This window comes from Podarcis pityusensis (genome assembly GCF_964106645.2).
Source record: "Podarcis pityusensis genome assembly, chromosome: 9".
Lineage (NCBI taxonomy): Eukaryota > Metazoa > Chordata > Lepidosauria > Squamata > Lacertidae > Podarcis > Podarcis pityusensis.
The window spans coordinates 35011913-35028113 of NC_138034.1; positions in this window are offsets into that span (position 1 = coordinate 35011913).

Here is a 16201-nt window from a genome sequence, read left to right on the forward strand (position 1 = left end):
TCAGTAGCCAAACAATTCTTTCTTGATGCAGAAAGGGCAACTAAAATTGAAACTAGCTGAAGCAGATATCTCTGTTCAGCTGCTTTAATTCAGAAAGAAAATACTAATAATGATTTTCCAGTTAAACATGTAGTGACAAGACCCAGGGATACATTTGTACAGTGGTGGCTGGTGTGGAAGACAAGGGGCTAATGGTAGGTGGCACTAGAGCAAGTAACAGGCAGAGACAGAGCAATGATCATTGGAGCCAACTAATTCTAGTTCCCCCCCAATCCTTCTGCTGAGGTCTGTGAGGGCAAAACTGCAGCCAAGGAGAAGGAAGCTGACAGCCAGGGCCACATCCTGAACTGCTGGTAAGCAAGATGGCAAATGTAGGTTGGCTGAGGGCAAATGGTGGTTGGTGGGATAGTGCCACACTTGCCCCAATGGACCAATCTCCCCTGCATTTATAGTTGTAGTAGTCACCTCATGAAGCAGCTTTAACTGTTCTGAGACTCTCTGTGGTCTGTCTGCTTTGACTCACACTCCTGTTTCGGTGGTTATTCAGCCTCTGCTTAAAAACCTCTCCTGATAGAGAGTCTACCACCTTCTGAGGCAATTTGTCCCACTGTCAGACAGCTCATACCATCTGGAAGTTCTTCCTAATGTTCAGTCTTAAGTTCTTTTTCTTATCATCATTTGAACAAGTTGGTTTGGGTCCTGCTTCTGAAGCAAGAGAAAATAATGTTACTCCATCATCTATGTGATAGCCCTTAAAATATTTGAGGAGAGCTCTTCTCAAGGCTAAACATATCCAGCTCCTATAACTTTTGTTTATCGGTTTCCAGACTCCTCACCATGTTTGGCACTGCATTCCAGTTCACTGTTATCGTTCTTAAGCTGTGATTTCCAGAATCTGCAGCACTGCAGGTGACCAAAGCAGCATAAAGTACTACCATAATTTCTCATGGCCTGGAGACAATACTTCTGTTGATGCAGCTAGAATTGCTTTTGCCTCCCCCTTCCCATTTGCTGCCACATCACACTGCTGACTCTTGTTGAGCTTGTGGTCTGCTAAAATCCCTAGATCAGTTTTTTTTGACATGTATTGTTGTCAGGCTAGATGTCACCTATCTGACTCTGACTCTTGCATCTGACTCTTCCTACCTACATGCTCAACTTTACATTAATCTCTGTTGAAATTATTTGTTGTCGTTGATAGTTTTGGCTACTAGTAATCCATCTTCCAATATAATCTTGAATCTTCTTTCTGTCCTCTAATGTATTAGCTTCCATACTTTGGTGTCACAACCATGTTTCATGAGCATCCCCTCGGCTTCTTCTTCCAAACAATTTATAAAGATGTTAAACAACATCAGGGCCACACCACTAGTCACTTCTCTTACTGGTGAGGAGCTGTTCATTATCATTGTTGGATATGAGCTATCAACGTTTTATCAGCTACCCAGCAAAAAATATCACAGGGACCTTGTCAAAAGCCTTGCTGAAATCAAGATAAACTACGTCCATAATATACTCCTGATAAGTTTTTAAATTGATCAGGAAAGGAGGTACAGTTAGTCTGGTGTGGGTAGTTCTTAAGAGACCTGTGTTGACATTTTGTAATCACAGTATTCTCCTACTCCTATGTTCACAGGTAACAGAGACTACTTAAGGAATAGCACATGATAGTTTGCAACTCATCTTCAGATGACAGGGCCATTTTGCAGGTGCAACTGGGAAAAAAAGAGCTATTGGGGGTCCAAAAGGGGCTTCAGGATATTTAATGCAGCAGACTAACATGCTAGAGACATAATGTTAGCTACAGGGGGCCATTCTGGCAGAATAAAAGGGGAATTATGTAATGGGCCTAAATTAGCCAGTCAGCTATTTATTTATTTTTTAATGCTCTGGCTATATTGTTTCTCTCATTCTAATTGGCTGGATAGAGATAATTTGTTACAAAAAAACCCAACAAGATCACATTCTACAGTACTTTGGCAGAGCCAAATCAAAGCAGCCGTCACAGGTAGTAATGAGGACTTCAGCATAACGATATTTTCTATGAAGCATTTCTAAGATGTTCCCTGCAGTACTTTAAATACTAGTCTTTCAGAGAAAAGAAAGCTATGCCACGGCTTTTAGTTGTTGTAATAAAGCACTCACCAGCTGTTCAGCCCATTTGCATTGCTCCAGGGTTTGCTCCTCCTTGGGTTGTTGATGCAATCTGAAGTTGATTTCATTTTTCACAAGAGCAGTGAGATGCATACCTTCAAGAGCACTGGGACAGGGTGGAATAATTTCCATTCTGAATTCAGAAGTGAAACTTCCAAAGGACACAGGGCTGAATCATTCTTAGCTTACCCTCAAGACAGTTTGGATAATGTCAAGTGGTTTGGGTAATGTTTTGTATGGTATCTGCTTAGTATTTTCTACCCAACATAGTTTCATTGTCATCATGTGTGAAAATCATAAAGATCCATGAGGAACTGTACCCGGGGTCAATGTTTTTGAGGTGCTTGCAAGCTTTGGATCTCTACTTCACAGTGCACCAATATAAGCTTTCATTTTATAGTGGCTTGTGGGGACGGGATCCATGTAAAACCATGCAAATCCAAAAGATCTATTTTAATTTTTTTGGATCCACGTTTTAATCAGATCTCTGTGTGTGGAAGAGAGAGAGAAAGAGAGAAAGAGAGAAAGAGAGAAAGAGAGAAAGAGAGAAAGAGAAAGCTTTGTGTTCTTTTACCTGTTGAGGGGAAACATAAATGGGGGTAGGGTTGGGCAAATCTGTCAATTTTGATTTTTCACTTTTCCAATATTAAATTCATTATTCACATTTTCAATTTCTCTCTCTCTCTCTAAATAAAAAGGTCCTCATGAAAATTCAACATTTTGGTAGGAAATTCCAGGGAAGACTGAATGTGGTTCCGAGTGCTCGACCACTGCAAATGGTACCTTCACCACTGTTAAATGTTCCTGGAAAGCTCTCCATGGCCCTTGTCGACACTCTCTGGTGGACTGGTGTAAAGCATCCCAGACCTTTAGAAATCTAAGGGATATGTGAGTTTGCAGTGGTAGTTGTGTTGACATATTTTCCCAGCACAACTTTTTCTATTTCCTTGTGGCTTCCTACTGCTTTGAAAGACAGCCAGTTCTTGTCTTGAAAACTCTAGCACATTAAATTGAAATCCTTTTATTTCCCATCAACATTTCTACAGATTCTGCAAAATTGCAACAGAGGTCTCACCTTGTTTCCTTTCAAATTTCAGAATTTTGGTGGGAATCCAAAATGATATTGCCTAAAATAAGGAGTCGCTTCTTTCTCAAGGTTAACCAAAGAACACCCTTTGGGGCCATGGAAGAATTTTATATTTTAACTAGCATTATGTAATAAATAATGTAATAAAATAAGCAAGATCTTTTCAGAACAAGCATATTTTCAAAGTATCTTATAATCCAAATTTTATCTCTCGTGTTTTTTGTTTGTTTTATTTTTCTGACTTAGAGTAGTTTCTACATTTAAATTAATAAATTCCAAAATTAAAAGTCAGAAATTATTTAATTGTGCTACATTTGAGAATGAATGGCAGTATTTCTCTCTCTCTCACCACTCTCTCTCATATAGATAGATAGAAATATAGAGAGAGAACCATTATACATTGTACCTTAAATTGTGATTGATGACAAATCTTTGGAAATGGTGTCAGTCCAATTAAGTGGCTTTGTGACATGCTTGAAGCATTGATTGTTATAAATTGAATAAGAAAAATCAGCATTAATAGTTTAAAGCATTCAGGCAAAAGGGAAAAATACAATTATTCTGAGACAGAGAACACAACATAATCTAATATGCAAACAAATAAAGGGTTTTTTCTTATAGTTATTGGGGATTTTACCAAGTTTTAAATTTTTCATGGTTGCTCACTCCCAGCTCTACACACTACTCCTCTGACTCCTATTTGTCCTCTCATTTAAGTGTTGTGGCTCAGTCTCAGACTTGGTGATTATTATTTAATGAGCAAATGTCCGCATTCAATTCCAGCTATTTGCTGGATAGCGCAGTTATTATGTGTTCACTTGCAAATTTCCTCTTCTGTATCTATGATCTTCCACTGTGGATTCCATTATCCAGACAGCTATCTAGACTGCTATAGATCTTATTAAAGTATAAGTGTTTTGAGCTGTTACATATTGTTGCTAATAGATAGGACTAAACTTCAGTGCTCATCTTCTGAGTTATCGATTCAAGGGGGCTGCATTGTTAACAATGGAGAAAACTTTTTGTTACAATTTTACTTCAGTGTTGTGGCATTTAACCCATACTCTGTTAATACGCTTCACTTTGCAACTTCAAGTGCTTTGTATGTGTGTGTGACCACATATCTGCACCCCTGTTTTCTGTTCTCCAACCCACAGCACCCACAGTGGCACCTCCATATCTCACAGTGTCTCTCAGCTATCACATTTTTTTCCTCTCCACAGCTGTCTCTATACCCCCACATTACCCCTTTCCTATTATTAAACAATTACCTACTCTTTTCTCTCTGTACTTTCACTGCCCACTTCACTCCTTTTCTTTCTACAGTCTCTCTGTGTGGTTGTGTGTTGCATGCTCTGATCTGTCCACCCATTCTATTCCTCTTCATGCAATTCATCAGCGACACCAAGTATTCCTCACACCAACTAAACACCAGAAAAAGACGGGGTGTGCACCATTGCTATCTGACTTCAACAGGATGGAAAAGAATCATCCTCAATTCCACTCCATATCTCTGAATCCAGAAAGGAGGAGCAATGCAGGTACTTCTTCCTTCTATAGCCCCCAGCCTTAAGCTTGGAGTGGGCCTTAGATAAACTTAAGTGTATAAATACACAAAACTAAATAATAGATATTGCATGTGTTGAGTTGGGACACTCTGAGAACTTCACCCCTCTGGTTCTGCAATAGCAATGGATGCTTCTGATCATCTGACTATTATCAGTAGAATCTAGTAGACCAGGAATGGGGAACCTGGAGCCCTCCAAGTATTGCTGGGCTATAACTACCCTCACCCTTGACCATTGGCCATGCTGGCTGGGATGGATAGAATTTGGAATCTAACAACTTCTGGCTTTGCTGAATCCCCTCGCCTCAGCCCCCCTTCCTCCCACTGTCCAGACTCTCACTTGGGAAACTGGGGAGGGTACAACATCAGAGTGGTGGTGGAGCATGCTTGCATCAGAGTAAAATATTAGAGGATGAAAAGCCACAAATGAAGGTTGCAGCAAAACCATATATCTACAGTGCCCTGTACAAAAACAAAAACGCAACAATGGAGAATTCTTAATACACCTGTATTATTAATTCTGTGGTAAATCCTCTCCTCCTCACAGAGGGGAGGCGTTGTGATCGGGAACCATTCCCGCACGGAGCAGGAGGCGTTCCAGCCCCTGCTCCACGTCACCGCTGACGCACCACGCCCCCAATAAGCCTGCCTATCAGCAGCAGGCTTGAGGGCGGGGTTTAGCCATTTAAACACGGCCACGGCAGCCCGTTCCCTCATTGCGCTGCCAGGGTCTTTCTTATCCCAAGCGAAGGGGGCGGGTCCTTGAATCACAATATATCTATATATATCCACAGAATTAATAACTCCAAAATCTAGACAAGGAGAATTTTGAAAGCATCCCCAGTAACACTTCAGCAGCAGCAGATATATAATTAAAGAGGAAAACATGACTTTGAAACTTCTTGTAGTTTTAATTTCAGGTATCCCTATTTGTACATTACTGCTGGGCAGCGTCGTATGTTTTGCCCCCATCTCTTTAAGATCAGCCACACAACTCTAGTTGGAGAAGCAAAGCAACATACATTGCAAAATGAGGTGCTCATATGGCCATAGAAGTTTACATCAAGTTTAGACAGGACCTTATAGCAAGCACCTTTCAGAGTGTTTAAAGAGCTTTACGTACATAATCTCAGTAATCCCTATAACCAAAGGCGGGTCAGTGGTGTTATCCACGCATTGCAGATGAAGAGGCTGAGGCTGACAGAAGTTTCCCTAAAGCCACCTAGTGAGTTCATTACAAAGGTGAGACTGAAGCAGGGACTTTGGGGGTCAGGCTTTAATGTCATACCCATCGCTCTATCTGCAAGCAAAGCATCACATATTACAAAGACAAGGCAACACACTCTGTGCTGCCAGTGTAGTGCACAAAGGGAACCTGCACTTCTCCCTTCGCAGCACGATGCATTTAATCTGTATCTGGCAATGGGACTGTATCTTACTGCTTCTAAGCAATGCATGAAGCTGTTCTAAAGGAGTGGGTCTAACAGCTCCCAGACAACTGAGGGGTTAATGTCTGAGGGTGTTAAACTATTGTAGGAAGATATAAAGCTAGTTATCGCTGTTAAGTTGATGGATTTTGATATCCAGCAGAGCTAGGAATTATAGTTCTAGGCCATTTTTTTGGAAGGCGTAAAGATTTCTTTTTGAAGGGGAAGAAAGGATTGAGTGATCAGAAATAGAGTACTTCTATTTGACTATTCACCCAGGGATAAAGGACTGTTTGCTACAGTAGAATTTTGCATGTGAACTAATTAGTGATTCCAGCTATTGCTTAGCTTAGGTAGCTTAGTTGCTCACAAATGCATGTGATGCATTGAGATGAAGGAGCATCAGAATCTGCTTTTATCTGATTATTTAATGAGCAACATGTGCATTTGTTTGCAATAAAAAATGAAACAAAAATAACAACTGGCTTGGGCTATTGTGCTTAATATCTATGTATTGATTTTCAGGCATTGTTGCAGGTAATAATGAAAGGGACATTATATATATAATGCAGTTGGCTCCTTACCTCTCTCGCCCTGACCTAGCCACTGTGATCCACGACGGTCACCTCCAGATTGGATTATTGTAACTCGCTCTACGTGGGGCTGCCCTTGAGACTGACCCAGAAACTCCAGCGGGTGCAGAATGCCGCAGCAAGACTCCTTACTGGGTCCTCGCTGCGAGATCACATTCACCCAGTGCTATACCAGCTGCACTGGCTCCCGGTGGGGTATAGGATCAGGTTTAAGGTGCTGGTTTTAACCTTCAAAGCCATATACGGCCTAGGACCCTCGTACCTACGGGACCGCCTCTCCTGGTATGTCCCACAGAGGAACTTACGGTCTTCAAACAAAAACATCTTGAAGGTCCCAGGCCACAGAGAGGTTAGGCTAGCCTCAACCAGAGCCAGGGCCTTTTCGGCGGTAGCTCCAATCTGGTGGAATGCTCTGTCACAAGAGACTAGGGCCCTGCAGGACTTGACATCTTTCTGCAGGGCCTGCAAAACAGAGCTGTTCCACTAGGCCTTTGGCCAGGGCACAGCCTGACTCCCTCCTTTGGCAATCCTCACAGAACTTCTAGCCCAAATGGTTGCCATTAATTTGATTGGAATTAATTTTATAATGAAATGATTTTAGAATGTTTTATTATTTTACTGTTGTTAGCCACTCTGAGCCCAGCTTTGGCTGGGGGGGGGATATAAATAAAATTATTTATTATTATTATTATTATTATTATTATTATTATTATTATAAGACGAGCATTATGATTCACGTGTTACAGAGAGTTGAGAGGATCTGGTTTACCTAAGGCCTTCAGATGAGTTTAAGGCTGATGTGATTCTTACACTAAGGATGAGGAACCTGTGGCCATCCAGATGTTGTTGGACTATAGCTCCCGTCATTCCTGAGCATAAACCATGTTGAATAGAGCTGATGGGATGTCCGCTCTTCTTCAATGGCGGGCAGTTAGGCATTGGGTAGGACTTTGTCTTGGCTGGAGGGGAGGTTGTAGCCTCTGCTTGCCCCTCCTTGGTTAAGGGTATCTCGTTAAAGGGATCTGGGAGGAGTAGCTTCTGTCTGATGCCCAGATGGGGCCCAGGGCCATAGCACTCCCCCCAATGGGGACCCCTGAGTAGGGTCCCTCTACTTGATGTAGGTCATAAGCCCACCCCCCAAGTTGTGGTTTACACTTAGATGCACTCTCAGAAGATGGACTGGAATGGTATAATTTGGCTTCACCCAATGCCTATGTCAAACCGTTCACATCTGTAACCAATAAATATTGTGGCCTATTTGAAGCCATAAACGATATGCTGTTGTCTTGTCTGGGTAGTCACTCCTTAGGAAACTGTGGGGTCACAGGGTCTTGGCCCACAATTGAGTTCCAACAATATCTGCCGGGGCACAGGTTCTCCATATACCTCTGCTCATACACAACTCTACACACATCCACTCAGAACTAAGCCCTGTGGAACTCAATGTGGCTTACATTTGAGTAGATGTGCAGGATTAACCTGTTAGCCACTGTGTACCAAAACTGGCATATCACATTTATGTTAACACAGTCCTATTGAACTAGTTTATGAGATGCCTTGATAGAAGTATGCACTATGTTATTTGTGGATCCCAGTCCCCAAGTGGCATGAACTTTTAAGCACCATCAGAGATCCCCATTTTTCCCTGGTGCTATGTCAGGTTTTCCTTAAGTTCAGATTGCATACAAAGGAATCACAGCCATCACTCCAGTCATTCTCAAAAGTCCAGCTTATGCAATTTACAATTCTCTCATGATGCATTGTTCTCAGATGATCCCTGGAGATTTATTCATTCATGCAGGGAATGTATTGTAAGAACCATAAAGCTGCTGCTTTTTGGCAGCAATTTCTTTTATTGCAGCTGCAATCATAGAAATAGCCCACCCAAGAATGGTGGTTGTATTAATAGAGAGCTAGTTTATAAAATAAATTATCTACATGGATGGGTCCTCAGGGGCATCTAGAGAGCACTAGGAGGAGAGAAAATAGAATGATAGTATCAACTGGAAGAGACATCAAAGATAATTTAGTCCAACCCCCTGCCATTGTAGGAAACACGTTCAAAGAAAGCTATGTGAATGTGTTGTAAGCATCAGGTGGGTTTTGCCATGTTGTGCCAAGCAACATGAAAGGTAGAATCTTGAGTTACTCTGTTGACATGGAAGTCAATAGGTGTCTAATCTCTTATTAATATTTTTATCAGAAATACATGCACACACACTGCCAATTGAGATCTCATTTCTAATCAATGGGGGGTAGAAGGCTGCTTAATTTCTTGAATACAAAGCAAAATAAATACTCAAGTTTATTCATAAATTCAATTATTCTAATAAAAGCAAACTAATTATCCTTGTCTATGGTTACTAAGGCTTCTTTCTCCCAAATAGCTTTCAAAAGAGTAGCACTGTTATGCTGTTTTTCAGAATGCTAACAAAGCTAAACACCTTGGATGTCCTCCACGACAACAATCTTCTAGCTTTCTTTGAAACTTCCTGAAACATATGTGGATAATTTCTGGTACTTTTGGATTGGAGCTGTGCCATATTCTCTTGGGCTGATTCTTCTTCCAGGCTGTTTCAAGTTCTTGACCACATCATGATTGCATGCATGTTGCTTTTGCCTCATTTTGCCACAAACAGTTTATTTATTAGTAAAATACTACACAAAAAGAACCTTGGTGCAACCAGTTATCACACCAATACTCATTTTTTTCAGTGTATTATCAAAGTGCAAATTCACTTTGATATTGTGGGATGGAGGGAAAGGCATGAATATACTGAAAGCTGAGCCAAACTATACATGAGCATCACTCTACAGAATTCAGAAGTATATAATTTGAACAATTGAGGGCTTGCAACATTTCCTTTTACTAAAGAAAGTAGAAGACTAAGGAATTCAGATCTTGGAATTCCAGTTATGGAAAGTTCTCCCCAGTGAGGCTCACTGGCTGCCTTCTTTAGATATATTTAGGCATCTGGAAAAAACATCCCTCTTTTCCCAGGCCTTTGGCTAATTAAACAATATATGGCCTTTCAAACTGGGGGGAGGGGAGTTAATGTTTTTGTTTGCTATTATGTTTGTATTTTTGTGTTTTTATATTGTAAACCATCCTTGATCTTTGGATGAAGGGAGGTACAGAAATTTGATGATGATGATGATGAATTTCAGAAGCTTTTCTAATCTTTGGCCATTTCTTTCTTTCCCTAAGATTACTATCATTTCATTGGCACTTTTACATTGTACAGGACCATTATCAGCCTTCACTTATCTCATTCCACTTGAATGCTAATCTTTTATACCCCTCTGTAATGTAGCAATAGACCACAATTTTTCAAAGGGACAAATGAAATACTCCAATTCACACTCCATCGCTTGGTAGATTTAATGGTAGGTATATCTTCTATGCATTTGTCTATATCAATCAATAGCTTAATGGAGTATCCATGTTTAGAGCCAGTATACTTTTAAATACCAGATAATGTTGTCCAAAAAAAATGAAAAATGACAACCTATCCCATTGACTATTGGTGGAACCATGACATCTCCACTGGAGGAGAATTCTTATTCTAATCTAGGGCTATACTTATATTATTCTGATTTTCTGCTTTTGCATGAAATCCAATGCAGGAAAAACAACTCTCACATGCTTACAAATAATGACCATATATATGGAGAGTCTTAGTGCCTGCACAGACATTGATTGGTTTAATGAGACGTGGTAGGAAGAGCTAGCTTTAATAGCTATTATTTTCTCCCATAAACACCTGTTTCACTCTCTTTCTATTATGTAGTTCATCTTCTCCTTTTTGCTAACGTACTGCAATGTTGCATGTGTTTACTTCGTTTTAGCTTTTGTCAGCTGGGCAATTTGCAGTGTAAACTAGAAACATGGGCTGGGTTCTGTCGTTGATTTTCACTCCCAAATCTTGTAGCCACATAATTATAGCATTTCTGATAAGGATTACATTCTCTCTCTTAAATTTAGCAATCTAAAAGTCATGTATTGAGCTTTATAAATTCAGAACACTTCACAACAATTTGGTCATCCAGTTTGCATAGTCTGTTTCTAATGATCATTTATAAATGTATGGTGCATTTTTAGTGTTATTACTAGTAATGAAGAGAATTCCCCTAGTCAGGCTCAGTACTGGCAAGGGAGGAAAATGAACCATTTGTTTCATTGCTCGCATTCATTTTTGTCCTGTTTTTTCTTCTAAACTTTTGGTTTTGCTGCTGCTTGTGGTAGTTCACAACACTGGAACACACCTCTGCAGCTGCCTCCTGAAAGCCACCATATTATTTTCCCAGAAAGCGTGTTCTCCAATAAATGAGAGCACGTGTTGCGGTGTGGGCCGCTGGGCCAGGCCTCTTGTTGCCAGGCATTATAATTGGGTTGCCAGGTTAAGAGTTGTTGCCTGGCATTATGATTGGGTAACCGGGTTGCTGGGGCAAATTGTATGTTGCAAATTGGGTGGGTGGGACCATAGTCTTTAAATATTGGTGCACTCTGGTTTCTCTTTCTCTTTGCAGAGTGCATCGGATCACCCGCCCACCCGCCCTCTTTTCCGGTTGACCTTGCTTTGCCTGTCATGGGGTCGTCTGCTTTGGAGCAGGGGCCTAGTAGGAATTTTGCCATTTGGTGATTGGCTGTGCCATTTGGTTTTTGCCTACTACTCAGCAATTCGTCACAACTTGTAAGGTTGCGGTTAGGCATTGGTTATAATATGCTGGTGGTGGAGGGGTCAGGATAGGCTGTGCCTGCCCCTCCTATTGTGCTGAAGGGAATTCCGTTAAAGGAATCCTGGGGCTTTCCACGATTTTGTCCAATCCCTGTCATGGGACCAGGGCCGCCCAATCCCTGTCATGGGACCAGGGCCGCCCAATCCCTGTCATGGGAATCCCTGTCATGGGACCAGGGCTGGCAAGCTTTTGGGGAGCTGCTGGGGTGAGCGGCGTGGGTCAGACGCTTAGCTCAAATGACTCCCAAGTTTGACTTTCCCTTCTACTGGCTACTGATCGGACCTTGGGATGTCAGTTCTGTCCCAGGCGGGGGGGACAGATAGTCATAACCAATGTCTAAACAACCACTCACTGATTTTGTATTTTAATAAAGTTGTGACCAAAATAGTGCCCAAAAACCAAAACTAAAATTACGTGTTATGTGTGAAGTTATTTGAGGGGTGGCCTAGGGACCTGCACATGCAATGCTCTACCTATTGCATTATTTTGGGGCAAAAACTGGTAGCTGCCACAAAAAGAATAGCTGACTGTCTGGCAGCCACCATTTTTGGGGGAACCAATGTCATTTTCCTTCCACCTTCCCAAATGTCCCAGAATGTTACACAAAAAGCATTCTGGAGAAAGAAAATGGCAACTCAATAGAGGCAGGCAAGAAGATCGTAGATATTGTAATCCCATTAACATATGTGGAGTAGTGAATGGATACAAAGGCATTATGAGAGAGAGAGAGAGAGAGAGAGAGAGAGAGAGAGAGAGAGAAATGAATCCTATTCATAATCTTGGTTTTATTTTTGTGACAAATGAAAATTGAACTCCATTCAGTTCATTTTGTATTCGTTATGAAATAAAACCATACCCTTTCTTTAGTATACAGAAAATAATGTCTCTATATAATCCAGAAAGCAGATTGCACCTATATTGCAAGGCACCGGCAATCCACTAACCATTCCTTTCCATAGGAATTCAGAATTTACCAAACCCATTTGGAATAGTACTCCATTTTTTCTGCTTGTAAATCATAAAACTTTATAACATAGATCTTTCAAATGCCTGTGTAAAAAACCAGAGATAACATTAAAATGTGATGAGAACAGAAGCTACCTCTTCATTTTTAATTACCTTTCTTGTCAATAAACATAGGAAAGCATGGAGATAAAATGCCTGCTGGAATCGAGGAAATTATATGTGAAAATGTGAATAAAACAATCACAAGGTATTTCATGCTGTGGGATACAGTGGCTGCCACACACATTATATGACACACCTTGTCTAAGGACACAACTTGTTAAAACACTATCTGAGAAAATAATTCATTTAAGATCAAAGGAAGAATACATGCAATGGAATACAATAGATCAGGGATGAAGAGTCTGTGACCTTCCATGTTTCAAGAGTCCAAGGGGGTCACGGGTGGCGCTGTAGTCTAAACTACCAAGCTTCTTGGGCTTGCCAATCGTAAAGCCAGCAGTTCAAATCTGCGCAACAGGGTGAGCTCCCATTGCTTTGTCCCACCTCCTGCCAACCTAGCAGTTGAAAAGCATACCAGCACGAGTAGATAAATGGGTACCACTATGACGGAAAGGTAAACAGCATTTCAGTGCGCTCTGGCACTCATCATGGTGCTCTGTGTACCATTAGCAGTGTGGGCATGCTGGCCACATGACGTGGAAAAGCTATCTGTGGACAAACACCAGCTCCATTAGAATTCCTGCTCCATGGTTGCAGTCTTGGGATTTTTGTCTATCACATGATGGTATATGCTTTGACTCCACAAAGTGGGAAGTGACGGAGACAGGATGTTTGTGTTACTGTGTTCCGTGAAGTGGGACTATTGTCCTTTGTTCTTTCTCTTTGTTGTCTGATGCTAGAGGGAGAGGGAGTCATGTTGTAGTGCTCCGTGTGTGTTTATATGTAAATAAAGTAGATTAGCCAAAATGCTGAGTTGCTGAGGTCTGTTATGCAAGCTGCAAAGACTCTGCAGATCCCTAAGTGTGCCGGTGTCTGTTGGCATCAGTCGCTGTGATGTTCGGGCTGAAGAAAGCTTTTGACACTCCCGAACGATCAACCAGGAGGAAGAGAACATGCCAGTTGGGCATGTGTCTCTGCCAGGGTCTTACTCAAGTGTAGGGTGAGCTTGTGACACACCCCATAGTCGCCTTTGACTAGACTTAACCATCCAGGGGTCCTTTACCTTACCTTTCCTCAAGAATCCAGCTCCCATCAGTCCCAGCCACCATGGCCAACACCTTTACAAAATGGTGCCTCCCATCCACTGCAAAAGAAGGGGTGAGTGAATACCTACATCAGGAACAAGGAGGGGGAATAAAGATGTACATCAGGAACACAGGGGGAGTGAAGATCTACTCTGGGGACAAGGGGTGAGTGCAGTTTCAGCAACAGCAGACAATGTACTTCTTGGAGGCTGGATCTGCTGCCCAGTACCTGCAGAGCCAAAGGTTCCCCTTCCCTACTTTAGAAGATGTAGTGGTTAAAAGATATTTTGAAAATAAATCATAATCTAGCCACACACTTTTAGGCCACTGTTAGCCAAATACTACAACTAGGTTATAGAATTTCACGTTGTTCTTAACTGGCCATATCATGGATCAAGGCTGAGGTAGGGTGAAGGGACCTGCAAATTTTACACGTCTATATGCTCCAATATATCAAGGTAACAGAAGTATGGTTGAAAGTGGTTGTTCCAGCAATACTCTGTCATTGTTTGATAAGTGGGCTATAGAAATTAATCAGTACTCCACTGATGATTAGTTTGTAGGAAGCTCAGTCTCTTTACCCATTATTTACTGTGGTAGCAATGCTTATGTGGGAAAAATGTCATTGCGACAAAAGAAATATGAATATGAAGAGTATTGTAGGAAAGGTCATTAAAAACCCAGAGCTAAATGGAATCGTATTTAAATTATACTTTATGAATATATGAGTGGCAAGAATGTACCTAGTTAGAGGAGAAAATGAAGATGATATATTAAGGCAGCAAGCTACCTGACTTATGAACAGAAATAAGCCTTATAAGACAAAGTTCTACTGTACACGATAGAAGTTAATAACCAGAAACATGATCTAGTAAGTCTTTTTTTAAAAGTCAAGAGATGAAAGGTTAATGTGGTAATTAAAAACCAAAAGAGATGGATACTAGTGACTTTTGAAAGTATAAAAGTCAACAATTGCCAACAGTTCACACTCTAGGGTACATTGCATCTTCTAAGAACATCCCCCTTTGAGTTTAATGAAGCTGCACATTGGTCTCTTGGGGTGTGCTGCTTTGATGAGTAGATATTCTGCCTTGGGCCTGCTACTGAGCTCCATACAGTTTCCCATCTTTTGCATGGCCGTTATGGGCTGTCTAACTCCACTAGCCAAAGGCAGAGAATTTGAACATGCACAGACATAACATCAGCCAATGAGTTAGCACTATATAAAAAGCTGAAAATAGCTGTGTTCAGGCACTTGCTTGAACATGCAAAAACAGTTAACACACATGGGGCAAGGGTGCACACATCCAACATCCTCAGGCACTTGAGTTGCTCTTCATATTTTCATGAAATTATCACACAGGACTGAAGACGGTTTTTAAGCACATTCAGTTGAACATACTTAGAAAGATTCCCCATTATCATAAACCCTAATAAGTCAGTGGTGGGTCTTAGGGTGTGGGTGCACCCCTTCCCCATCTACTGTTTTACGCTGCGAATGCCTGAACACTGTGTTCAAGCAGACACTCATACATAATGGGTCTTTATAGCTACCAGTAGGTCATCCTAATCTTCAGGCTTTTGGGTGAAGTGGTTCATCACCCTATCCTGAATCATCAGTGTATACAGGGGACTCAGCTACATTAGTGAAGAAACAGCGATTTGAATGCACTATAAACATGGGCACCAGATGGCACCAGAGAGCAGGAAATTTTAAAACGCGGTTTTCCATAGGGATTTCTTTCTTTTGTTAAAGGTAAGGTAAAGGGACCCCTGACCATTAGGTCCAGTTGTCACCGACTCTGGGGTTGCGGCACTCATCTCGCTTTATTGGCCGAGGGAGCTGGCGTACAGTTTCTGGGTCATGTGGCCAGCATGACTAAGCCGCTTCTGGCGAACTAGAGCAGCGCACGGAAATGCCGTTTACCTTCCCGCCGGAGCGGTACCTATTTATCTACTTGCACTTTGACGTGCTTTTGAACTGCTAGGTTGGCAGGAGCAGGGACCGAGCAACAGGAGCTCACCCCGTTGCGGGGATTCGAACCGCCGACCTTCTGATCGGCAAGTCCTAGGCTCAGTGGTTTAACCCACAGCGCCACCCGCGTTCCTTTTTCTTTTGTTATAACAATCTAATTTCTGATTTATTTATAGCATCCCCGCCCCCCGTGTCTATATCCACCCCAAGCACCCCATTAGAGGAGTTGCCAACAGGTCATCCACAGGTGTCAGTTTGCCTGCCAGTACCCCTATAGCACTAGTGAAAGGTCTCAGTAAATATTCATTCTGCATTACACCATGCCCTCATGGCATCCAATTTGTAATATACCATGCTCCACAGCAGCTATTTTGTGACTGGGACCCAAAACTCCAAATGTAACCACTATATCCTCAAGTGTAGATTCACTGAGCAAGGGAAAACC